Genomic DNA, 25,058 nt, shown 5'->3' on the forward strand with positions numbered 1-25,058 from the left:
GATTGGTTTTTCAAGAGGTAGGTTCTTTTCCTGGATTTGCTCCAGGATTTCATTGGCCTAGGTTAGACCAGGTGCTGTATTCTCCCTTCCCAATCTGCCCTGATTGTAGGCTTCTCCCTCTTTCAAACTATTCATGTCTGCAGCAGCCTCTGTGGGGAGGGTCTGACCTCAGATGGAGAGCTTGAGATGTTGCTCAGCTCAGGCTTTCTCTCTGCTCACCTTGCTCCTCCAACATGTCTGCAGCTCTTCAGTCTTATTTTACCTTGCCCATCCTACCACCTGATTAAACCAGAACTGTTACTCTGTACAGAGCTAGGCATTAAATGGAGATGGATAAGAGCATAAGCTGTAACTTCTTGGCCTTCCACAGAGCCACCCTGTGAATTTGTTTCACTCAGCATAAGTAACAGCTGTATTTTCCTTTCATTTGTAGTCAGATATTTCACTCAGTTCCTTCTCTGTGCATTTTGTAGGCTCACAATAAAAGATATATGCCTATTTATATGGTTGGGAATCTAACCTAGTTTCTGTGAAAAATGGTTTGCTATTCTTTCATACAAATGAAATTAAGAAATCAGTATATATGATTTTCCTAGAAACGCATCTGTTGGGTATTTGCTTTGGCTAGGGCACTGCCATCAGGCTATTATTACCACATGTATTCAAATGGCATTTTATTTCCTACTCTGCATTTCTGGCAGCAGGCTGCTGTAGCTACTGCAGCGTCACATCTACAGAAAAGGGACAGACGTTCCACATTTTTCTTTGTGAAACTGCAGAACCTTTCAAATCCACTAGCTAAAATGCCACCTAAGACTCACTGCACAATAGATGACGTTGTCCTAGAGAGATGAAGAGAATTTGCTGTTGAAGTTCCCAGTGGAACTCACAGGGCACACCTGATATAATTAGCAGTGGTGTGCTCAATGGGCACACGTAGTAAAAGATACTCAGTTCCTTCCCACTATTCCACTAATGGGAGATTGCACATAGGTGTCTGCTCAAAAGAGAGGCTACAAGACTGCTGCTAGCAACTGGAAGAGAGGATGAGAAAGTTTAATTAACAAGTACTACCCAGAGAGGTATTTAGAAGAAAGAATGACTCATAGAATAATAACGCAACTTTGCCAGTGGCCAGGATAGGGAGAAAGAATACAAAGGAGCAGCTTGCTTCTAATGAAGCAGATTTAGTTGCTGTATCTTTAGGAAGTTGAAAACATACTTTTGTTGCCCACTTATTTATTTCCCTGCTGGATGTTCCAGTTTAAGTTACAAAAAAAAAAAAAAGGATGGGGGTGGGGGGAGGCTGTTTTATTTATTATTCTCCAGTAAGGTCAAAGGGTCTGAGATATATCTTTTGCAAAAGAAAGAACTCTTTGTGCCAAAAATAGTGTCAGGAAAAATAAAGAAGTCAGAATAAAATGTAACATTTTGCCAAAGATTACCTCTCAGTCCAAAGTTTTGCGTGTTTCTCTAGAGGTACAATATTCCCTGAAACTAAGAGTTTTCAGAGGTCTCTTATGGTACCTCTAATACTTCTGGAATGGACTGGATCTGTTATCACCTCACCAGGATAAGGTGGGTACTGTAGCCATTAAGAATCACTGTTTTTATTAATCCTCTCATTTCAGTAGAAAGAATTTAATTTAAATCTCAGAAGAATTTTCTTGGAGTATCCTGATATCCTGGAGTATCCAGGCACAGGCAGGAATGGATCAGAAACGTATCTGTTTCAAGTCACCGTTCACTGTGTTGACTTGGGAATTTCTCATAAAAGAGAAGTAATTTCTCAACAGAATTGTGCCAACCCATTTTCATTATGGCATCCTCAGATGCATGACAATTCCAGCTTCCTTTGGCAAAAGGAATTAGAGATGGAGTAATCTGGCACCAAATGAAGTTGTTCATTGTACTGCCTGAAGAAGGAACTGGATTTTGCCTAATGAGGCTGGGTGTAGAGCTTCATTTGGCAAACTGTGATCACATGAGGAACACTGTTTGCTCAAGATGAACAAAATTGTTTGTGGCACGTGTAAACAAATGCTATTCTGTTTCCATGGCAAAATTCCCCATTTTAGGGAGCAGGTGTCTATCCCAAGTTCTTAGTAAATACTTGTACAGTGAAATATTTCAGACACAGCTGATGGGCACTGAAAGGAGGGAGTCTTCAACGAGGATATCCTTGCAAGTGAAATCTGTGGTGCACTATTGTTCAGAACAGGATCATTTTTGCTAGACACATAAGTGCTTTCTCTGAGTTTTGGTTCTGTGACGACCCAGCACCTCAGTAACGTCTTCAATTTCTGTGTGAACCTCATGTCCAGCTTAGACCCAGACTGAAGGTGGTTCAGGAGTGAGAGGTAATGCAAGAGCACTACTGAGTGAGGGGGTCAAGTGGCTGACTGTGGTACAGAGCTGGAGCCATCAGGCTTCATGTCATCTTTTCTGTTTCACAGGAAATATTTCCATGCTCTTGTATCAGTCCTGTTCAACAGCTCCACTGTGAAGTTGTTTTAGTGGCAAAAAGCCACCATGTCTGTTGAGGTGTCAGTTTGGTGATGTGAGTCAAGCTGTCCCAGTTGATCAGTTCCTGCTGTGTCACAGCACAGCTTCTCTGATGTCACCCTGAGACGTGTCCAGTGTGTTCTTCTGGGGAAGAAAAATGTCACAGAGTCTGTTTCTTTAGAGTAGATCTCGTGATGCATTAACACAAATTTTCAGCCCTTGCAAAAATGCAAAATGTTAAAATATTCTTATAGCTATGAGAAATAATTTAAGATACTTCCTATAGCATATTATATATTGGAGTTATATGTTCATAATTTTTTTTTCTGTGCTGAATTCTATTTATATGTCTAACTGTTGCTTTTTCAATTTTCAAAACAGTTTAATGTAAGTTGTGCTAATGTGACATATGCAGATGCTCTGCTTTTTGTGCGGAAAGAGGTTTACAAAATTCCACATCTTCATTATAGAGCAATTCTCTGTCATTATTTCTGTTTTCAGCTTAGGAAACGAAAAAAACTGAAATTCATTAGTTAGTTAATCTGTATGGAGCAGACTTGGCTCATTTAATCTCAGCAACACTTAGAAGGCTGAAAGACATAACTGGGGTTGTGGGTCTGAGCTTTTATAGATCCAACATAATATCCTGAAGAGAAGGCTTTTACTCAAAGCTCTACTAGGATGTATGAATTTACAGATGGGAGTGAAGTGAATGAAGCTAGACTGGTGAAGTATGATATTTTGATGTCTTGGGACTTTGGTTTTGGTTTTAAGAAACCATGTTGTGGTCAATATGCTTCAAGAAGCAGAAGAGTGCACACCAGTCCATAGGGATGGTCTGTACTGCCCATCAAGCTGCAGTTTCTGGTGATGAACATTTCTGACTTAGAACTACTTAGGTTTTGATTTGTTAGAGTCACTTGAAGGGGCAGGCAATTTACTACTTAGCTTTGTTCGTTCAGTGTTAAGTCTGATCCACTGATGTTCTTTATATAAAACCCATAAATTTTGCCATGTGAAAACGAAGTCTTAGGGAAGCCTGTGTCCTGTGTTGTGTTCAGCTTTGTCACATCCCAGGGTCTGCAGTATTCTCAGTGTGCAAGCTCCCTGACAGCTCTCCTGTTTCTTCCAGGAGCTTTAGGAACATTTCTTAAGAATTTTTTCAAATTTAAATTTAAAAAAAAAACCTAAATTCTGTTTAAGAAATGTTAAGCAGATTTCAGAATTTCTGATAGAATTCTAATTCTGGTTTATGACCTATTTTGCAGTTTCAGCCTAATTTATCAAAAACCATGAGTACATAGTGGGCAGGTGTCTTTTCTCGGGGCCTTTTTGGTTGCATTGATTCTTACTTTAATCAAGAGATGCAGAAAGGCTTTGTCTTGCAGTCTCACCTTTGTGTTGCACAGACCCCCAGAAAGCACAGCATACAAGTGACTGAACTTAGGTTTTGGCTCCCCCACCTACCCTAGCCTTTGTAGAAACACTAAAAAATTATTTACAGCCTTCTTTGGCTGCAAGCTCAGCATTCAAGGTGTATCAGAGTGAATTTTAATTTTGCAGTTGAAATACAAAGCATGGTTCTTGTATGAACTAGTGAACCTGCTACAGGAGCACTAAAATATAAAATCAAATTGAAACAAATCCTTGAAACCACTCCAGGCAGTTGTGGGGTATCAGTACAGCCAGGATGGGAATCATTTAGTATGCCTGTAAGGTTTTAATAAGACAACCTATTACTCAGTGAAGATTGAAACAGGTAATGAAATAAAGTAACATCTGGTTTCCCTATGCATTCAATTAGCTGGGAGGAAGATTTTGGTTTAAAACTATATTAGAAGGGAGAAAATTAAACACACTAACATTTTTCTATCCTATAACTACACTGCCCATAGCTGCTCATACCTGGACTGGCCTGTGGATACACAGCCATGAAAAGCTATGTTTCATGATATAATAATTTGATTTTGCACAATATTTGAGGAGAGCATGTTAGCGACAGAATAATGAGACGTCAGCCATGTCTAATTTTTTGTATTGTAATAACAATTATTAAAAAGTTAGTGGCCTCAAATTGCTCAATTTCAAATAGGCTTTAATTTAATTAGTCAAAGAGATTGGACTTGTTGAGCTTAAATTAATTTTGAGGTTCTGTATGTAGAGATCAAGAAGGTATTAAACCCCATAATCCATTAGGATATTGGGGCCACTTATAAAAACTAACCCTAATGCAGGTAAATGTGACACATGCTCCACAGGAGGAGTTGTGTTGCTGCCACATCTTCAGCGTGGCTGCTGCAAAGTTTGAAGTAGCAGGTAAAAGTACACTTCGGCATGGGGTAAGTGAGGAGCAGGCACACAAACACAAAGGGAAAATGTGTATTTTCAGTGAAGGGAAGCATGAGCAAACAAGGCAGGGAAAGCATACAGGAAATAGCTTTGCAGGGTATGTGGAACAGCTAATCAAACTCCCCTGAAGGATGACTAAAATTTGTGTAGAAGCACCAAAACCAAATTTTGTCTTACTAGTAATGAACATCTGGTGCTGGGGCCTGTTGGTTACCCAGAATTTGTTGAACAGTCCAGCTAAAAATCTAAAGGACTTGTAGCTAGCAGGAAAGGTTATGCAGAATGAAATGTGCTTTGTATTATTGCTTTGTGCTAAAGGCTTTTCCCCATTCCCTGCAAAGGACTTTTTTTTTTTTTCCTGATCTTTGATTCCTCCCATGCACCAGGATATGGGAATACATGTATATGTAAACATATATGGATAAATGCAGGTGAATATTCACATAGGTATTTCAATTAATATAGCTGTTTAATAATACATATATGGAGCATAGAAATATGTCTGTGTGTATGGAGTATATATATATATAGGGAGAAGAATAATTGAATTTTGGTCAAAAAGCTATCCCTGCTTCCTGGAAAAAAAGATTGTCCTTGGAAGGAAATGGCTTTAGAACTGTCATGGTCAGCTGCAGAAATTAAAAGTAGAAGTGAAGCTCGAAAAAGCATCATCTGATGTTATGAAGTTTCCATCGGTCTGGCTAGCAAACATTTTCATGGGCATCCTCATTCCTGTTTCTGGAGCCTTCTCTGTCTTGGCTTCACCAGGGTTGCAGACAACATCAGTGGAATATAAAATAATAGTACATGGGCATAAAGATGCTGAACCCAAGGCAGTGTGCAAATACAGAAAACAGAGATCTGAATTAAACTGAAGGCTGTGTCTTAAAAGTGTGGAATATCTACTTGATATCCATGACTCCTGCAGTGTCTCAACACTTTCCTGTGTTCCAGAGAGACTTTAGTGTAAGCAACACTGAAACCTTGTTCTTCTGACTCCTGCAGCGACTGTTCTCTCCTTGGCTCAGCTGTAAATGAATTTTTTGGGAGCAGTGGAGGAGGTGGAGCTCAGGAGCAGGAGGGAGGGCTGGGAGGAAAGGTGTTTTTAAGATTTATTTCTCATTATCCTGCATTGGTTTTGTTACTAATAAGTTCAATTCATGTCCCCAAGTCTGCTCTGCCTGTGACAGCATTTGGAGAATGATCTGTTCTGGTCCTTAACCTGTGAACCTTTGGTTATACATTTTCTCCCACTCATGGAGGAGTGATAGAGCAGCTTTGGAGGGTGCCTGGCATCCAGCCAGAGTCAGCCCACTGCACCTTGGGAGGGAAGGATCAAATACAGGGACTTCTGAACAGAGAGGTGACCTGGTGGGATGTACTTGTGTGGTGAGGGAGGAGGTTGATGGCCAGGCCATTGTCTTGGAATGCTTGTTGCGGCTGGAAGAAAATCCTGAGTGCTGGAGAGATTTCCCAGACCAGGTGTCGACCTTAAAGATCTCTTGTTAAGTTGTTAGGAAAAAATCATGGAATCATTAAAGTTGGAAAAGACCTGCAAGATGAAGTCCAACCTATGACCATGTACCACCATGCCCACTAAATCATACTGTGGGGTGTCATGTCCACTCCTTTTCTGTGGGCTTCCTGGGACTGGCTGTACCAGGGTAACCTTTTCCAGTGCCTAATCACTCTTTCAGTGAAGAAATTTTCCCAGCTATCCAACCTGAACCTCCCCTGGCACACCTTGAGGCCATTTCCCCTTGTCCCATTGCTGGTTTCCTGGGAGAAGAGCAGACTCCCACCTCAGCACCACCTCCTTGCAGCAATAAAGTGTCCTCTGAGCCTTCTTTCCTTCAGACTGTAAGGCATAATCACTTGGAATATTAAAAAATTCTACTTTTTTTTTTGGTGAAGAAAGCTGTTTCTAAAAACCTGAACTATGTCTTGTGTTATATTTGAACTAGCACGTGAATAGGCAGTAATGTAAAGTAACAGAATAGGTCATCCTAAAGGGTAGAGGTAAGATTGTATTTATAACCTTCACATTAACATAGTCTGAGTTTCTTCAATGAGCTTGTGTCCTTAAGATTCCATCTCTAGTACTTTGCATGTAGAAGAAAAAAAATTTAATTTTTATTAGTATTTTATTAAAGAAAATCTCTCAGCTGTGATATTTTATCATAGAGGAAATACCAGTAAATACAACAACAGAAATCAGGGGTATAATTCTGGTTTTTTTCTCATTGTATTTATTGCTTTATGTCTAGTACCTGCAAAACTTTAAACACATTAACAGATGCTATTCTAATGTGACTTTTTCCTGTTTTCTTGATACAAGATTGGATGACGGAAGATCTCACGGTGATAAATGGGACAAGCTGCCTTGTTGCACATCTTAAGATGGAAAGAATTAAACAAACTTAAATAACAAATGTTCAAAATGTTCTTGCTAATTTGAACTGATGCCAGGAATTTTTTTTTTTTTTCAGTGTTGCATATGTGTTTGTTCTTAGTTTTGCTGAAATTTAGACTGTGAATAACGAGGTGCTGAATAAGTAAGCTGACCAGAAAATGACTTACAATTAAATAGCCCTGTGTGCAGTGTTCAAAGATTGTAGCATTATACAAAAAGGTATAATTGCAGTTCTGGGATTTGACTGTCCTTAAGAAATACTGTTGCCCTGAAGGGTGAATTTATTTCTGAAAAGAACATTGATTTTGTTTTTTAATGGATGACGAAAAAGAAGTACCTCTGCTTTGCAGGGTGAGGAGAATTTGCACAGTTCAGAAATGCTTAATCTGTTGTTAGTGAGATGTGAGATTGTCCAAAGGTGACTGGCTAACAGCTTTTGACACACTGCCCCTGCAGTTTGCCCAGCATCTCCGTGCACATACTGATCCTTTCAAGTGCCTAATTTTCTGTACAGCAGTGAGTTACTGCTTCTAGAGGAAAATGAAGTAATTGCAGCAAATGGGCTGGGACAGACCTGTCTGCTGGCTGGTTAATTCCATCCCAGAAATCTGGCAGGCACAGACTATACTTGCCGTGTACAGTGCTGCCAATCCTCATAATGAATCTTGTGTTTTGGGTCTTTTTCTCTTGTAGTGCTTTTGAACTTTTTCTGTTCAGGAAACTTGGTATCTCAACAATTCAGCTGCAGGAATCAGGAAATAACATTGGTGGGTTTTGTTTTCACTGTAGGAATGAAATTAATACTATCTGGGTCTAAAATTGAAATATACTTAAATAAGTGTATTTGCAAAAATGTGAAAACTTGGAAAAAAAAAACCCAACCTGACCTCAGTGTTCATTATGTTCACGAAATGTTCATAAAAGTAAATAACATGTTCATAAAAGTAAATATGTTCATAAAAGTAAAGATTTTTTAAACCATCCATGATTTTAGGATCTGGATTGGCAATTTTGCATATAATTCTGTCAGGGTATATCCAAATGTGGTTTTTCATTCCGACAATTTATTCCAGTTGTAAATGAAGCTGCTGGATTTTCTGGAGTTCTCCTGGAACTGAAGCTGTTAAACTAATTTTACTAAACTAATTCTGATTCTCAATCACAGCTCAAAAGGAAAAAGTCAATTAGCCTTCTATAAAACTCAGTCTTCTATCAGCGGTGATTGATTAGCAAATTGAGATGAATTTTATGATCTGTTTGGAAGCACCAAACCTGTGCTGCATGTGCATCTTGCACCTTAGAGAGAGTTTACGATGATTAATAAAGGGAAAAACCAAGCAAACCCAGCACCCAAATTTCACTGTCTTTCACAGTGAAGGTTTTAAAGGAGGAATAGTAATGGCTTGAGAGACAGATGTTCCAGCAAAGGCAATATACTTTTACACTGCTGTCAAGCTGTTGAACCACAGAAGGCAGGTTTAACTAAAAAGAAAATCTACAGAGGCCTCTTGTGCTGAGTTGTATTACACTGTGGGAACAGACTGAGCTTTAATTTTAGTCTGCAGACATGGGCAACCTGAAACAGCATCATTGTCAGGAAAGAGCACGTGCTTTGTGCTGTGCCTCTGCCCCTTTGTGTAGCAGAGGTTTTACATGAGAGACTAACGTTTCATTGTATTAAATATTCACCAGCAATCTATTGGCCATATGTCGTGGGGTTTGCAGTGTGACAGAGCCTGTATTCCTCACCTTTTCAGGGTGCTTCTGCTAAATCCATGGTGTTCTACAGGTTCACAAAGACATCCACGGTGTTAGCCAGCTTCACAAAGAGCTTGCAGGAGCCCAGGTGCTGCCTGTGCTGTCCTTGCTGCTGGCATCAGTATCATGTTTGTGCTCTGTTGAAATGGTTTTCAGGAAGGAGTTTTCCATGGCTTTTCTGTGGGATACCATGGAAGGCATCAGGATTTCTTTCTCAAGTACTGTTTATCTGACAGCATTGTCTTCAAGTGTTTTCTCAGTGCAGAGACACTTCCCATATGGAAACACTGTTAGTCGAAAGCTATGATATTACTTAAAAAGCTGGGGTTTTTTTCTTTTTGGTAGGATTATGTACTAATCTGGTTAATCTTATATGTTCTTGCAGAGCAATCAACTGAATTGAGCACAGGTTAGGTTTTGTAAGACTTGAATAAGGCTTGTGCTTTGAGCACAAGGGAGGAGGGGGGAGTGCCCAATCTATGTATTAAAGCTTCATATTTTTTTCTGTCCAACAGAAGTTAGTTTAAAGACCTTCACAGTATGCTTGCCATATTATTTTAAATATTTTCTCACACAGAATAATTTTTATGTAAGATGGTAAAGTTATGATAATATCAATTTCATAGGAAGTTACTAATAGCATGTAATTTCTGTAATTGCATAAGATACATTTACTGTATGAACATACGGTATGTTTACATATTGAAATGGCAAAAACTGATTAGATCTTAAGGCAAAGGTGTGTGTTATCATAATTTAGACTTCCAAAACATAATTTATGGACAGCAAGGAACAGGTAATTGAGTGAAATGCAAGAGAAGGCCTTTGATTGCCAGGAGAAAAAGGGAAGACTTCAAGGAAAGCTCACTTTCCGTGCTGTACTTGTTCAAAATAAGGCTCTCAAAATTGTTTTGACTCCAGCATCATGCACAGCCCCTGTACCCCAGTAGGCAAGGGATGTCACCTGGGGGGATCCAAGGTCCCTGCTGGGAAAGGCACTCCCCAGCTCCATTCCCAGCAGTGCCAGCTCCCTGTCTGCACCCAGGCACAGGAGGAGCTGGGGGTCTCAGTGCCTGTCAGACAGTGCTGTGTGTGTGTGCACACCCCATCCCTGACCCCTAAAGGGTTATTTGAGGATAAAGGTGCCTGGTGTCCCCTTGTCAGCCTCCGCTGCTGGTTGCAGGGGAAGCCAGGCTGACACAGGAGCTCCCATTCCCATTTCTCCAGCACCTTGGGGAGAGCTACTGGGGCATCCTGGGGAACTCAGGGAGCTGGGACACACCAAGGGGACAGATATTGTGCTGTGGCTCAGACAGAGCTGCCCAGCAGACACTTGACCTCTTCTTGTACCTTGTGCCATAAATCAACTCTATGGTTTTATTAATGCCGTGCAGGGCATGCTGGATACAAAGACATCCATGGAATGCAGTGAAATCAATTAGATAATAATTTGGGGGGTAAGCATGATTTATTTTTATATATTTCTCTCTATCCTTTTTTTTTTATGTGGATACAGAGGAAATATCTGGCAGGTAATGAGTTGTTCAGCAATGCAGCCATAATCTCAAAGGCAGCTAGAGAAGAAAGCACAGTGGCAGCAAGTTCTTTTTTTTTTCTTTTTATTGTAAGCATCTATAGAGCTTATGAATATTGAAGAAATATAAAAATTCATTAATAGCTACTGGGTGACTGAGACATGATGAACAAAACAAGTTAAAGGTATTGCTGTTACTTGGATCCTTGACAAACTTCACAAATTTAGTTTTGCTCTGTTGCATGTTAGGAGCACCTGAAAAAGTACATAATAAAAGAGTGTGAGTGAATTTCTCCCTTGTTTGTTGTGCTAGATGGCAAGGAAACATTCTTGTCAACTAGATTTCTCCCATGTTCTGGAGGGAAATGTTGTACCAGGACCTGTTTGTAAGATGATGTTCAAAATTAGGTCCTGAAAAATGGTGTCTTATTTGAATTTTTTATTTTAAAAACTCCACTCCAAACCAGAAGGAAGGCTAAATGCAAGACTTACTGCTAAATGCAAGGCTAATTAATTGAAAGAATTCAATTGTGACAGGAGAATTGACTGCACTCTGACTTCCCTATCATTAGCAACTCCATGTGAGTCATTACATAACAATTCTTCCTAGAAAGCGTTATTTACCATCATCATAGACAGAGTGATAGTACAATTCAGCAGGTGTATGCTGAAGCGTCATTTTGCTAAGCATGTTTTGATATGGTTTTCACAGACAAGGTAGGTAATGTGAGAGGAAAATGAGGATCATTTCAGACCATTCTGGGTAGTGAGTCAACCTCTGTTACAGTTCGGTGTCACCACCCTCCACAACATCTTGCTGTGGTTCCAGTTATAAAGCAGATTTGTGCCAGCCCTTTCGTGGAGGTGTTAATAGGGGATGATGTGCTTTACAAAGAGAGTGGATGAGTATTCTCACCTTAGGAACAGCATCTCTCTCCTCACAGTCTGAACAGTGCAGGGTTTTCTTCAAAAGTGGATTTTGTTCATGTTCCTCATTGGGCAGCTAAATTCATATGCAGATAAGCCTGGTTTTTAAGTCTTCTTTTACCACTTATAGTCTGTTAAGGATATTAAAAACATATAAAGGCTTATCAAAGACACTTAGCTGGCCAGTTCTAAACCATGAGGAGCAAATAGCAGCATTTAAATTAAACAGTCCATCTCTAATTAAGAAGTTATCATTACTATAAATAAATTATAAATTCATAATATATCATAAATTACATCATTACTATATCTCAATATCATTATCATATATAGTAATATAACCAAAGAAAGTAATGTCTACCAACCAGCTTCCTGCAGTAGCTACCATGACTTAAATACCATTTCTTCTATAACCTGAGAACACGCAGTTATAAATTCTGTTTGCTTGCCAAGTTTGTCTTCTATAGGGCCACAGCCCTTTTTTTAGTGTTCCAAGTTGTTCATGAATCCCCAGAGGTTTTTGTTTCTTAATCTCCAGATAGAGCTGGTGGATTTTGCCAAGGGGAATGGGAAGCATCCTCAGCTGCTGGTTTCTGTCAGGGCTGTGAGCAGGAGCCCCTGGGGTGGGCATGATGCTTGGGGAGGCTGGACAGAGCTACAGAATAAAGCAGGGATTCATTCCAAGGATCTCCTCCATGGATGCACCTTGGGCAGCACCAGAGCCCAGCCAGGGCTGCACCCAAGATGAACCCAAATGGTCCCAAAATGCACGAGCGCTGCCGGGGTCTCTCCCTGGGCTCAGCTCTGCTCCATGTGCACATTGCAGTTCAGTGTCCAGTTCCAGCTGCAGCCCCTGCAGTCCCATCCTGCTTGTTTTTCTCTCTGCAGCCCACGGGGTTTGTGCTCTTGGGGCTGAGATTGGGATCATTTGTCCTTGGTGCCCAGCTGGAGCAGGAATTGTTTTGTCTCCCTGCTCTGTGCACAGAGCTCACCATGCCCTCATGTGAAGCCCAGACCCACACACTAAAGCAGCACAGAATGTGAGAAATAGAAAAGCTGAAACCGGAGGCATCAGGTAGAGCTGTGCTCCCAAGCTGCAGAGTCCCAGGTGCTGGATGTTAGGAATGCCCCTGGGAAAGATTAAAGATATGAGCAGTGCAGGAGAGGGCTCAGCAGGGGACTGGGACCAGTCTGCAGCAGCTCTGGGGAGGAGGAGGAAGAAATTCAAGATTAAAGCAGGGTCCTTGTGAAGTATCCAGAGCAAGACAATGAACGTGCTGCTTTGTTACAGACAGAGAGGGTTGTGGTTGCTCTGAGACAGTTGAAAGTGAGGCAGTATTTATTTTAAGAGGTTTGAATATAAATAAACTGCTTCAAGAATTCTAAAGGTACCTGAAGGTTGGTATGAAGCCAGGAAGGAGTGGCCCAGCTTAGTGCTTAGAGTGCTTATCTGCTGGGAAACCAAGTATTAGAACAATCTGTCTTCCCCTGGTTCATTCATCCCTGGTGCCCAGAGCAGTCAATGGAGGACAGAAAATCCCGTGCATGCCAGGTGCACAATTCACTGATCATCCTCCCACAAAGGCAGCTCAGCCCTCTCTTTGTTGCCAAGACTGGGGGAATAGAATGTACAATGAAGCACAACAGCGAATTGTGTGTTTCTATCTCTTCCAGCCCATAAGGGTGTAGTACAACATTTCTGTGGCTGGGAGAGTGAGCAGCTTTTTCCAAACCTGCAAAAGCTGTTCCGAATCAATTCCTAAGTGTTGGAGTGATTCAGCCTTCACCTTCTCTGCCAGTGCATGAGGCGTCAGCAGCCATGGAGGCTTTGAGCTCCTGCCAAGGGCTCTTAGGATTCAGGAGAAAACAGCAAGGAAAAATGGCTTCGTGGCTGTTGCATATTAAAAGGACCTTGAGAATTTTGTATGGAAAAGATTAAGTTGTTTGCTGTGTACAGAAAAAAAAAAAACTGACTTAATTGAGATACTAGAAATGGCAGTTGTTTAAAGCTGTCATGTGCTCCAGCCTCACACTGTCTGAGGAGCTGTGTTTGTAAGGAAGTACAATAGCTCAGCAATGCAAACAATTAATGTTTGGAGCCCTTTCGGCTTTCTAATGTGAAGGAAAACACAGCTGAGTAAAAGTACTTGTAGCATTTGTTCTGTGCCCTTCCTTCAAAACTCTGCTTTTCCTGAAGAATGTGTGACAGAGCTCTGACGTGTAACAGGATAACTCCAAATGATGAACAAAAGATGAACTTCCAGAAAAGTGGAAGATGTTGCATATCCCTTCTGTGTGGCAGGACCCGAGGGAATGACCTGTGTCAGGGGAGGTTTAGGTGGAATATTAGGAAGAAATGTTCAGCCAGAGAGTGGCTGGGCACAGGGCCGTGGGGACAGCTCCAAGGCTGGCAGAGCTCAGCAAGTGCCCCGTGCAGGGCCAGGAGCTGAGCTCAGTAATCCTTGTGGGTGCCTTCCAACTCAGAATGGCCTGTGAGTCTGTGGTTCGTATGGCTCTGTTTGCTTCACTTTCCAAAAATAGCAGGCAACTTGAAATCAATGATTATTATTTCTGCCCTTTCCAGAATTCTGTAAAAATAGCGTTCGCAACATGCGACAGGAAAGCTTTGCCGTGCTCTCCCTGGTGATTTAGAATGCAAATTTACAAATGATTTGCCTTTGTCTTGAGAGAATTTTGAGTTAAGCCTTTGGGCTAGAGGGTGAATCAGCATATGTTCCTTCTCCAAACAGTGGATGTTTTGTATTATTTGACATATTGTGGGATTGTACCTGCATATATGGAAGAAAAATGTTCATTTAAGTAGCCTTTTACTCTAAAGCCAGACCTTTTTTTTTTTTAATGATCTGAAAGACAGATAAATCTTCAAAGCAAAGAATTGTATTGGCGTTTACCTCTAAATTTTATTATTACATTTTATGAAAGTGTGTTAATGTGAAGTTTTCAGTTCAAATGTCAGAGAAGCTGAAATGAGTGAAATCTAGACATGGTCTGAGGTGCTTTTAAGGTTGTTGAGAGAAGTGTGAGTGGTAAATAATGTGTAATTTTCCTCTTAGAGATATGGGAACTGTCATTACTCATTTAAAGAGAGGAATAAAAAACCCAACCCAAAACTATAAGCCAGAAAGCCATCTAGGGCAAAATTATTTTCCTGAAAAAATGTCCTGCTGTGATAATTGTAACCTCCTGAGAATGGGCCTTTATAAAGGAATTGTTGACAGATCTTTTGCAGTTGGCTACTTCAGTTCTTCATTTTGTTCTATTCCTAGACATGAAAAGTATCTGTTTCAAGAACTTAATTCACAAATTGTCTGCTCTGACATGCTAAAGTCTGGCAAAATATGCTAACACAAAAGAACTTTTATTTGTAGAATCAGATAAAGAATGTTAATAATAGAGTGGCTTCAAATTCTTTATTAAAAGCAAATCCGAAACTATAAATTCCTTTTTCCAAAACAATTTTTTTTCTCTTTGTGGTGCCTTGTTACGAAGAGGAAGTTTATGTATGTGTATATTTGGAGAACTTCATAGAAAGTATTTTCACTTAAAAATTATAAATATTTTAATGGTAGTTCTATGCATTGTGAACAGTACTTTGAAGAAAATTGTATCTTGGCAGTGAGAATAACAGTTTTTATGCAGAGAATTTCTATGAATTAACTATAATAGGAGGGCAGAAAAACATGTTTTAATTTTGCACGTGGTTCTCCCTCATTCTGTGCTGCAGCAGGTTTTAGCTGCCTGCAAACCCCAGTGCTGATCTCCAGCATACACATGTTTTCTATGAGGCACCATTGATTTTTTTGTGCCTGGTTGAAATCTCCAGTGGAAGACAGAAACTGGGAAATCGCTCAGTCTGCACGCAGTGCTGGTTTACTGCAAAGGAACAACAGCAAAATGGGGATAAGTAACTGATTACACTCCTCACTGAGAAAAGGCTGCTTTGGGTGTGATTTTACAAAACTAGGTTGTAGCACAGGGCATGGTGTACATTTTCTCTAAGTAATGCTGAGCTGCTGGAGAAGTGATTTTCTAACAAAGCTGCAATTTAGTTTAGTAGTAGTTCACCACTAGAAAGGGGAAAAAAAAAAGGAGAAAAACCCCTGAGATTTCTTAAAAAGGCTATTTAAAATGAAAGCTCTGCCGTACCAATCATTGAACTTCAGCTAAAGGGTAGAAATTGTGCCTTGCAGTAAAGGGTTAGTTGAGGCTCTGCCTCACTGAGGTTTGAAGCAGGTTTCTGAGACTGGCTCCTCTTGGTTCTTCTGTGGGAGAATTCTGGAGATCCTTTCCAAATTTTGGCCTTCAGCCAGATATTCTTCCAGACCGAAACAAAGATTTAGCAGCTCCCATTCTTGAAGTTGAATCCATTTCTTTTCTCCTTGGGATTTGTTTGCCACACAGTGGATTTTCTTAATTTGTACTTGGCGTTTGTGTAATGAGACCTGTAAATATTTCTGGTAACTCTGTACATTAGAAATGGTCTCCAGATTGTGGCTGTGTTACTGAGGGACACTATGCCAATTAATTCTAATTAATTAATTCTGAACTCAGGGAAAACTGCAGGGAAAATGAGATCCTGCTTGGGAGCAGGGGCTGGTGAGAGGTTTGTGGGCATGGGGCTGCTCCTCAGTGTGGGGAGGAAAAGGCAGAGATTTCCACAGGGAGCTGTGGAGAGAGCTCTCCTTGTGTTGCTGCATGGAGGTGCTACAAAAGGACCAAGGATGGATGAGTCCTTTGCAAGAAAGTAGTGTATTGTGGCTTTATCTGCCACTTTTGGAGTCATGCCACTCTTCAGGAAAGAATTCAATATTTAGGGTGCCAAAGAACATCAGAACAAGGTTGGGCATAACTGTGGTTACTGAGTAAGTTTTGTGTGTGACTCTATAGACCTGATCTTTGTGTGTCTGTGTGTATATATGTATACATTGTGTGTATATGCATGTATATATGTATATATATATTAGAAAAACCACATAGCTGGGAAATGTCATTTTTCAAACTTAGCTATTCGTTCTCTTAACATTTTGCTTTTTGAACAAGTATTGGTTTGGGTTTTTTCTTTGTACAGTTGATGCTTCATCTTTCTTAAAGCTTAAAAGGCTAAACATAGTTGTAGGATATTGGTTGATACCTTTTATTTTCTAAAATAAGTGTCTTCTTTTTATGTTGGTAACTTAAAATTTCCAAGTGAAAGCTTCTGGTATTGGATACATTCTTGCAAACAGATGAAAAAGAAATTTAAAAATCATATTTCTTTAATTTTGAATTTAACACAAAATGCTGAAACATATTTTTTTTGAACCAACTTCAGTCATCTCAGTTGCAGTCAATAACATTTGAGTTTACATGAACCCCTGAACACTAAGAATCATTACATAAAATACTGTATATAGTAGCTGCTTGTGAGCTCCGTGACCAGAACTGTTATCACACAAGGTACAAGAGGTAATTAAAATATACCAAGTGCTCTTTAAGGTCACCACAAACTTTGCAATAGTTGATGTGTAATTCCTTATTCAGTAGAAATTTAATTTATTTTCTATTCAGGCTCATTTTTATTGGGTGGAGTTTGAACCTATAGTTTCGTGCCTGGCATTTAGTTAGGCATTTCTCTGACAGAAAATTAGATTCTTAATTAGATGTGAAGACATAAAAAGGACTTTGGTGTCCAAAGCAGCCAGTGAGGAAGCTGAGGCAGTCTAGCTACACTGGATAAAGGCGCAGTTTATCCTCTGGCAAGGAGTTTCCAGTACCTTGTGGTTCAAAACATCTGAAAAATAGCAAGTTCAGCATTGCATGTTTGTGGATTTTATGTATGAGTTGTGGCCACGGGTGGGTTCTGGATTTAAACATTAATTAAAATTTTAAATGGTGTTGAGTAACTGTGGAGCAGGGCGTTAATTGTGGCAGCAATGAAAATTTAACAGCTAATAAACAAAGAAGGATCTCATACACACCCAGCACAGCATCCTTACCTTCCCACAGTGCTTGGAACTAGTCCTCAGGTAGGAGGATAAGAATCAGACAGATATTCCTGACCAAGAATCCCTCTTTTTTATGTAAATTCTTGGTCATTAAATCAGTGAAGTGCTAACAGGTTCTGTACATCTTAATATTTCAATGTAGAAAAAATGTCTTCTTTAAAGTATACAATTTGAATGAAATTAAATAGCCTTCAATACCTAAGCATAGCAAAAGCATAGGTATCTTCATTTGAGTAGCTTCTAAGTAATGACAATTTTAGTCTAAACACTGAATAAAATTGTGTCATTACTTACACAGTTATTAGGGAGAAAATACCAAAGGCTATTGAAGCTCCTTTAGTCCATTTAAAAAAAAAATGCTTGCCAGTAGCTTTTACAAAATTGTAAATTTTATTTATCATTTTAAGATTTTCCACTTTAAATATGTTTCAAAAAGTTCCACATCTTAAAATATTATTTCTCCCTTAGCACTGGGAGCTTTTGGAATAACTTTTTTGGCTCACTTTGTTATTTAGCTTACCATAGTCGTGTTCTTCAATGTCTCAAGCCCCAGCACTTGAAGAGTTTTTGTCACCTTTTCACAGCAGTTCATACAATTCTTGTGGTTAGTCAGCATAACACAAGGGGATGTGATCTGTGATGCTGAGTTCCTGGAAAAAAACATGACCAAGTTTCCAAAGAATTCCATTTATGAAAGAGAAAACTTCTAGCCTGTTAGCAATGAGTAAGCAGCAAGCCTGTAGTTGAAGAGCTAAGGTTAGGGACAGAATTTTTTTATTTTCTGTATGTCAGTCAGGTCACTGCTTTCCTTTGTGCTTCAACTTCTTGGAGTGCCCTTAATTAAATGTATATAGAAGGAGCTGTAAATAGAGAGTTGTGTTCTTAAGATCTATGTTTCTAAAGGCAGAGCATTTTTTAAAGGTGGGAAATTTAACTATCCTAATCACTGGGAGATTGCATCATTTTAAAGAGCCTTCCCTTCCCTTCCCTTCCCTTCCCTTCCCTTCCCTTCCCTTCCCTTCCCTTCCCTTCCCTTCCCTTCCCTTCCCTTCCCTTCCCTTCCCTTCCCTTCCCTTCCCTTCCCTTCCCTTCCCTTCCCTTCCCTTCCCTTCCCTTCCCTTCCCTTCCCTTCCCTTCCCTTCCCTTCCCTTCCCTTCCCTTCCCTTCCCTTATGGTTTTAATGATGAATTTAGTGAGAAGCACATTCTTTGTAGTCTGGCAGTTGAAAAGTACAATAGTTGATGTCCTGAAAGAGCTAAATCAGGAGTGTGCCTGAACAGGAAGAATGGAACGGGTGTAGAAGAGCAGGGAGATGAGCAGGAGTCATCCATCAGAGAAGCTGCTCCGTGGAGGAGGCACCAGGAGCTGCAGGCACTGCACCAGCAGAGTTCCTGCTCCAGGCAAACCATCATCACCTGGCCCTTCCCAGGTGTCCTGGCACAGGGAGCTCCAAGAGACTGTTGGCAGCGCCACATTAATAGTGCCTTACTGCAAACTTGCTTGTTTCAGAATAAATTATAGGGGGATGGAATGTGTTCACCCCTAATGGGTGTTTCCCCCTAAAGGCTCACGAGTGTGCGCTTTCAAATTCACTTCTGCCTGACTCCTGCAGGTTTCCAGGAGGGGCAGCAGGTTTATAGCTTCTGTATCAGAATTTCCTCAGGGTCTTTCATTTCTGAAAGCCCTGCAAGATCAGTGTCTAAAGGCTTCTTGCTTTTATGCTCTATAGTGATCCCACTAAAAATGAAATGTAATGACATGAACTGGTGGTTTCTAGTAGTGGCAGCAGGTTTGGAGCTTCTGCATCAGAATTTCCTTGACATCTTTCATTTCTTAAAACTATGGAAGGTCAGTGTCTAAAGGCTTTATGCTTTTATGCTCTATTATGATTTTCACTAAAAGTGAAATGCAATGAAATGAACTGGTGGGATTGGGGAGGGAAAACAAAAATAAAAATTTAAGTATTTGAGCTGCTAAAATCTATAAAAGACACCCTACTTTCCTTCTGTAACAAAACAAAATCTGTTGCACTGTGTCAGATGTTAATTGGGTGTTAATTGTGAAAAAGTGTTAAACTGGAAATCCTGGGAAAAATTATAGCAAAGCCTATCATTTTATTGATTATGACAATTTCATAGTTATCAAAATGGCATGGTGAATTTTGAATTGTTTTCAAAATTTTGAATTGAAAAGTTTTCAAATTGAGTGTACCAGGTAAGGAATGATTCTAGCATGTTCCTTGAAACCTGCATAGTTGTGGATAAATTGGCATTTTGTTCTTGTTGGGAAGAGATTATGAAGTCTTGAGGTCTTAAGGTCTTAAACATGTTTAATTCTGTGTTCATACCATGCTGTGATGTTCTACTTTTGTGGTACATTTGGGGTGAGATACCACAGACCCACTGGGAGTTTTCCCAGTTGGGTGGTGTTGGGACAGGCCATAGAAACATAAATTCTACCTACAGATGGGAATACCTGTGCTATAGAATGGGAAGTTACATTTACTTATCAAACTCTAATTTACCCTTTCTCTTCCTTTGCTAGAATTTTGGTTGTTGCACAACTTTGTAGTTTTATCTATAGCATAGATTAAGCAGAAACTGCTATTGCTGTATTTTGCTGAGTGCAACTTACCTCTCTGTTGTTATTTCAGTGTATTTTCTATCACTGCTCAAACAGAAATTCCAACTAGCACTAGCTTTCTTCAAATGAGCAAATTTTATATTAAAATACAGGATCTATAAATATAACCTTTATGCGTGAAATACCTGAAGGAGGACTGTTGGGAGCACAAATCCAAAATACAGCCCCATATCTGCTAGCATGAAAAAATTAACTCTATCCCACCCCAAAGAAGCACACCTGGCCACGACAGCATTGGACTCTGACAAATCAGCAATTTGTGCATTGTTTAAAAGCTGTGGTCTGACTTGTGAAATGTATCATGCTAATAGTGAGATCTGTGGATGGATGTTATTGAGAATAAAACCAGGACAGCTATGTGGCAAACAGGGTATTCTGTTTAAACAATCTTCTGCCAAATCAGGGGTTTTTGAAAACTACATTTTCAATCTGAGGGCTTCATATTGGAGCTCAAAAAGATGTAAAACCAGGTTTAAGAAGTTACTAACTCAGGGAGTTGAGAGTTTCTGGTGACCTTGTGACTTGATATAGCCAAAATTTACTCGAAACCGAGCTGATGCTTATTGTAGCAAAAGTTATATAGTAGGTGCTTTAAATGTTCTGACTTGTGAGTTTATTCCAGTTGAAAACAGAGAAATTCTTCATTTAGCCAGAAATTTCCACACACTGTTTAGCACTTTCTCATTTAAATGTACTGTTGCCATGCAGGTGTATTTCTACACTGACATGTGGAAAGTGGCCTGGTTTACTTTTCCACCAAAAAATTCACTAAGAATAAAGTTGGCTTCTGGCTAGATAAAAATAGAATTATCTTATAAAGGAAGGAGAAGAACACCAGGCCAGGATGCTAAAAATTTTGTTGCAGGGTTTAATTCTGCTCTATTGAAGAGCTGTGTGAAGGTGCATTGAATATGATATGTTCTGAGCCCTTGTTCAGGGGGCTCTAGGTACAGCACATAGGTGCTCCTTACTCCAAGTTTTAGGGAGTGGCATTGGTTCAGAACCCTGGCATTGTGGGAAAGCTCCTCCTTCTCTAGATTCCGTAGACTTTTTGCAATGGATTTTGTGTGCACCTCTTGGAGCAAGCCCCGAGGAGGCCACAAAGGTACTCGGGGTGCTCAGACACCTCTCCTGTTAAGGCAAGACTGAGAGGGCTTTTCCACCCTGGAGAGGTCTCTGGGGACACCTTTCAGCACCTTTCAGTAGCCAAAGGGGCTACAAGAGAGCTGGAGGGAGATCTTTTACCAGGGTATGTAGTGACAGAAGAGGAAATGGCTTAAACTGAAAAGACAGTAAATTTAGACTGTCTATTAGGAAGAAATGCTCTACTGTGAGGGTGGTGAGACAGTGGAACAGGTTTCCCAGAAAATCTGGGAATGCCCGATCCCTGGGAGTGTTCAGAACCAGGCTTCATGGGACTCTGAGCAGCCTGCTCTAGTGGAAGGCACCCCTGCCCATGGCAGGGGGTTGAAACGAGATGGTTTTTAATGTTGCTTTCAACCTAAACCCTTCCTATGGCAAGAATTCAGGATAACATCAGACAGTTTCAAATATTTCAGTTCTTTGCCAGTTAAAATATTCGTAATAAGTTTGCTTACATATATATATATATATATATATATATTGCTTCTGTATTTCGTGGATTTTGGAGAGAGCAAAAGAATTACAGTAATTGCTTTTGCAATTGTTCTTTACTTCAGCACAATCTACTGGTAGTGGATGTCAGGAAATAATATTTATTTGTGTTTAATGTCAGTTAAAGACAGTTAAAGGGTTAAAATACAGTGCTTTGAGCTTGTGTGTATTCTTATATTAAGAAATATGGCTTGCACTGAGAGGCTAAAAGGACCCATTAAGATCCATATCTTCTGTTTGGTTTACAAGAAAATGTTTGTATCATCTTTTTAGCAAAGGGAATTGTAATTAAAAGTGAGAAAGGCTTACCTTTAAAAGGCCACTTTCTTCCTTGAAGTGCTCACAAAAGTGCATCTGCAGTCTCACAGTGTGTATGCCGGGACATGGGAGCAGTCCCTTCCTGACCCTGCAGGAGCTCTTCCTGCCTGTGATTTGGGAGCCTGCTTCCAGGGTCTTCCTCATCAGCCTGGTGACAAACTGGACAATATCTGAGGTTGTGTCTGCATGGCAGGGCTGCAGTTTAGGAACCGTCTGCAATTACACATACATCCTATACGTATTGATGTATATTATAGCCACATAATTGATCCCTGTGATCAGGAGTCACTTCAGGATCATGGAAAAGCTGATTGACAAGTTTCCTTCATTTGAAAGAAGAGGAGGTTACGTCAGATCTACACTGTTTTGTGAGCAGATAGACACCATCTGGGTCTCTGGACTAGACTAGGCCATCAAGGTCACTAGATTAGACCACCTCGGTCTCTGGACTAGACTAGGCCATCCAGGTCTCTAGAAAAGGCTAGGCCATCTAAATTTCTAGACTAGACTATCTAGGTCTGTAGGCTAGGCTAGGCCATCCAGGTGTGTAGGCCACACTAGACCATCCAGGTCTCTAGACTAGCCTAGGACATCTAGGTCTATGGACTAGACTGGGCCATTTGCATCTGTAGACTAGGCCATCCAGGTCTCTAGACCAGACTAGGCCATCTCAGTCTCTAGACTATACTATCTAGGTCTTTAGACTAGACTAGGACATCTAGGTCTGTAGACTAGACTAGGCCATCTAAATCTCGAGACTAGACTATCTGGGACTCTAGACTACACTAGACTATCTAGATCTCTAGGCTAGACTAGGCCATCCCGGTCTGTCGACTAGACTCGGTCATCCAGGTCTGTAGACTAGATTAGACCACCTAGGTCTCTAGGCTGATAGTCTGCAGTAAATTGTAGGCTGAAAGCCAGGAATTGTCTAAGTAAAAAGAATGTGGTGGCTAAGAAGTTGGAAGTATATCACTGACCTCATTCTGCCTTTGTTGTCCAGATATTTTTGCCTGACTAGCAGAAAAAGTTTGTGGTGGTAGAAGACCTACAAAGGGAATATGTGTGTGTGTATATATATTCAAAAGTTAGGGTTTCTAGTGAACAAACTGAATGTGGTTGTGAAGGGCACCTTTGGGAAGCTGCTGCAAGAACTGACCTGGGGAAAAAGGAGGCAAACTACAGCCACTCTAAATAGAAGGAACAGGGAAGCTTATAATTTAGAGCAAGATTTCTGTGTTAATAAATTATAATTATAGGGTGATTTCATTGCTTGGCAGCAGACAGCCTACTTCTACTTCCTTTTTTGTGGGGGGGTGAAAGTTGGCCTTTTGCTGGGTTCTACAGTTTAGAGTTTGGTAATAACTGTAAGTCTGTATCATGAGTTTTCACTGTTCTATTTTAAATTTTTAAAAGCCTTGCCAGCTTTTGTGCTGTTATCCTAAAGTGAATTATAATGTCAATAGTCTGCAAAAAACCCACCCTAAAAGCAGCTGTTTGAAGCTCACAAAAGTATGTCATGCCTAGTTTGGCTCTCAGGGCAGTGGTCTGTTCTTAACACAAAGACAATAAACCTCTGGTAGTTTTGTTTTCAATTGGTATGAATAACAATATTAAAGTCAGGCATTAATTAAAAACTTGTCCTATTGCAATTTGACACTCATGGCTGCACTCTAGATCTGTATATAATCCGTATATAACATAAAGAATTCTTTACAACAAAAAGCTAAGGCACTGAGGGAAATACACTTAAATGTAACAGGCAGAACTCTCTAGGACATTGATATTGTTAGATGAGAGAAGTGAAGCAAAAATAGTACTGGGAGAGCTGACGCACACCAATGCTGAGGTCAGAATGAAAACCTGTTTGTCTGAGGATGGCATAAAGCTGAAGGAACTGAGACTTTACCTCCAGCAGTTTTTTTGAAATTGGCATCGCCTTCTTATGTTGCAGTGGCTGTGTTGGTCTTTTTTTCATTTTCAGGTTGCTGTCTGTGGTGTTATATTGAGTAAAAGAAGAGTTCAGCCCTTCCGTACGCACGTAATCCAGAGGAATTGTTCTAATGTACTTTCTTACATAAGAGTTCTGTATTTATTCTCCCTGGAGAATGAACTGTTCAGTCTCAGACTAGAGATAAATTCTGCTAGGGTTTTTTTAGGTAAATGCATTCTCTTGGACAGTATGTTTGATGTTTTATCTCCTTTCATCACAGCAGCTTTGTTAATAGTAGATTTTTCTGGAAAGTAGTAATAACAATTTCAGTGGTTGAGGAGAACCTTATGGCAATGTGATGTGGTAACCTGGAGATTCTTTTAAGCAAACACACTTTTAATTACAATTCTGGGATGACAATTTCCTTTTGAAGACTTTCTAACCTTTCCAAGCCCAGCATTTTTAGGCTGCATTTTGAGCTGCTTGAATGCATGCCAATGGGGAGACAAGGATTCAATTCTTGCTCCTGCCTGCACAGAAATACTGAGATACAGATCTTAGCATTTGCTCAGACAGATGGCACTTGTATTTAACATCTACTATCTACTGATATTAGCTATCCACAGATTGGGTCATAGAGCTTGTTTTAGGACCTTTAAAGGGTCAAGTCTTTTAATTTATTTTTTATTCCTTTTTTTTTTTTCATTAGCTGTGTTTTTATCTTTGGGGGGGATCCAGAAGTATGATGGGATGTTCTCAGCAAAAATTAAACCCCCAGTAATAAGTAATAAAAATAATAAATAATAAAAATAAGTAATAAAAACCCTCAGTAATAAGGTAGATTAGGATGAGCATGTAGTATAGTTCTTTATTTAAGTTAAAAATTTAATAAGGTCAAGAAACTGGATTCTGTATTTGACCGTGGAAAAATGTTTAATATCAACAGCTTAGAGGAATCAAGAGAGAGATCAGCAGTAATCAACAGGCACTTTTTGTGGCATCATTTGTTCAGACTTCCCAGGCCTTTTAAAATATAAA

General features: G+C 40.0%; 2 long non-coding RNA genes across 2 annotated transcripts in view; one reads left to right on the forward strand and one right to left on the reverse strand.

Annotated features, from left to right (window-relative positions):
* Positions 1-10,702: 10,702 nt before the first annotated feature.
* Positions 10,703-22,972, reverse strand: LOC135303851 (uncharacterized). The gene is made up of 4 exons (XR_010365243.1): positions 22,079-22,972; positions 18,012-18,141; positions 11,476-11,617; positions 10,703-10,814 (listed from the first exon to the last, which is right to left on the reverse strand). It is a non-coding gene; the product is annotated as an uncharacterized LOC135303851 (long non-coding RNA).
* LOC135303850 (uncharacterized) overlaps positions 22,103-25,058 on the forward strand; it is a 57,394-nt gene continuing 54,438 nt past the window's right edge. The window contains exons 1-2 of the long non-coding RNA XR_010365242.1: positions 22,103-22,939; positions 24,072-24,246. This is a non-coding gene — a long non-coding RNA (uncharacterized LOC135303850). The remainder of the gene's footprint in view (positions 22,940-24,071; positions 24,247-25,058) is intronic.

Source organism: Passer domesticus, chromosome 6, assembly GCF_036417665.1.
Source record: "Passer domesticus isolate bPasDom1 chromosome 6, bPasDom1.hap1, whole genome shotgun sequence".
Lineage (NCBI taxonomy): Eukaryota > Metazoa > Chordata > Aves > Passeriformes > Passeridae > Passer > Passer domesticus.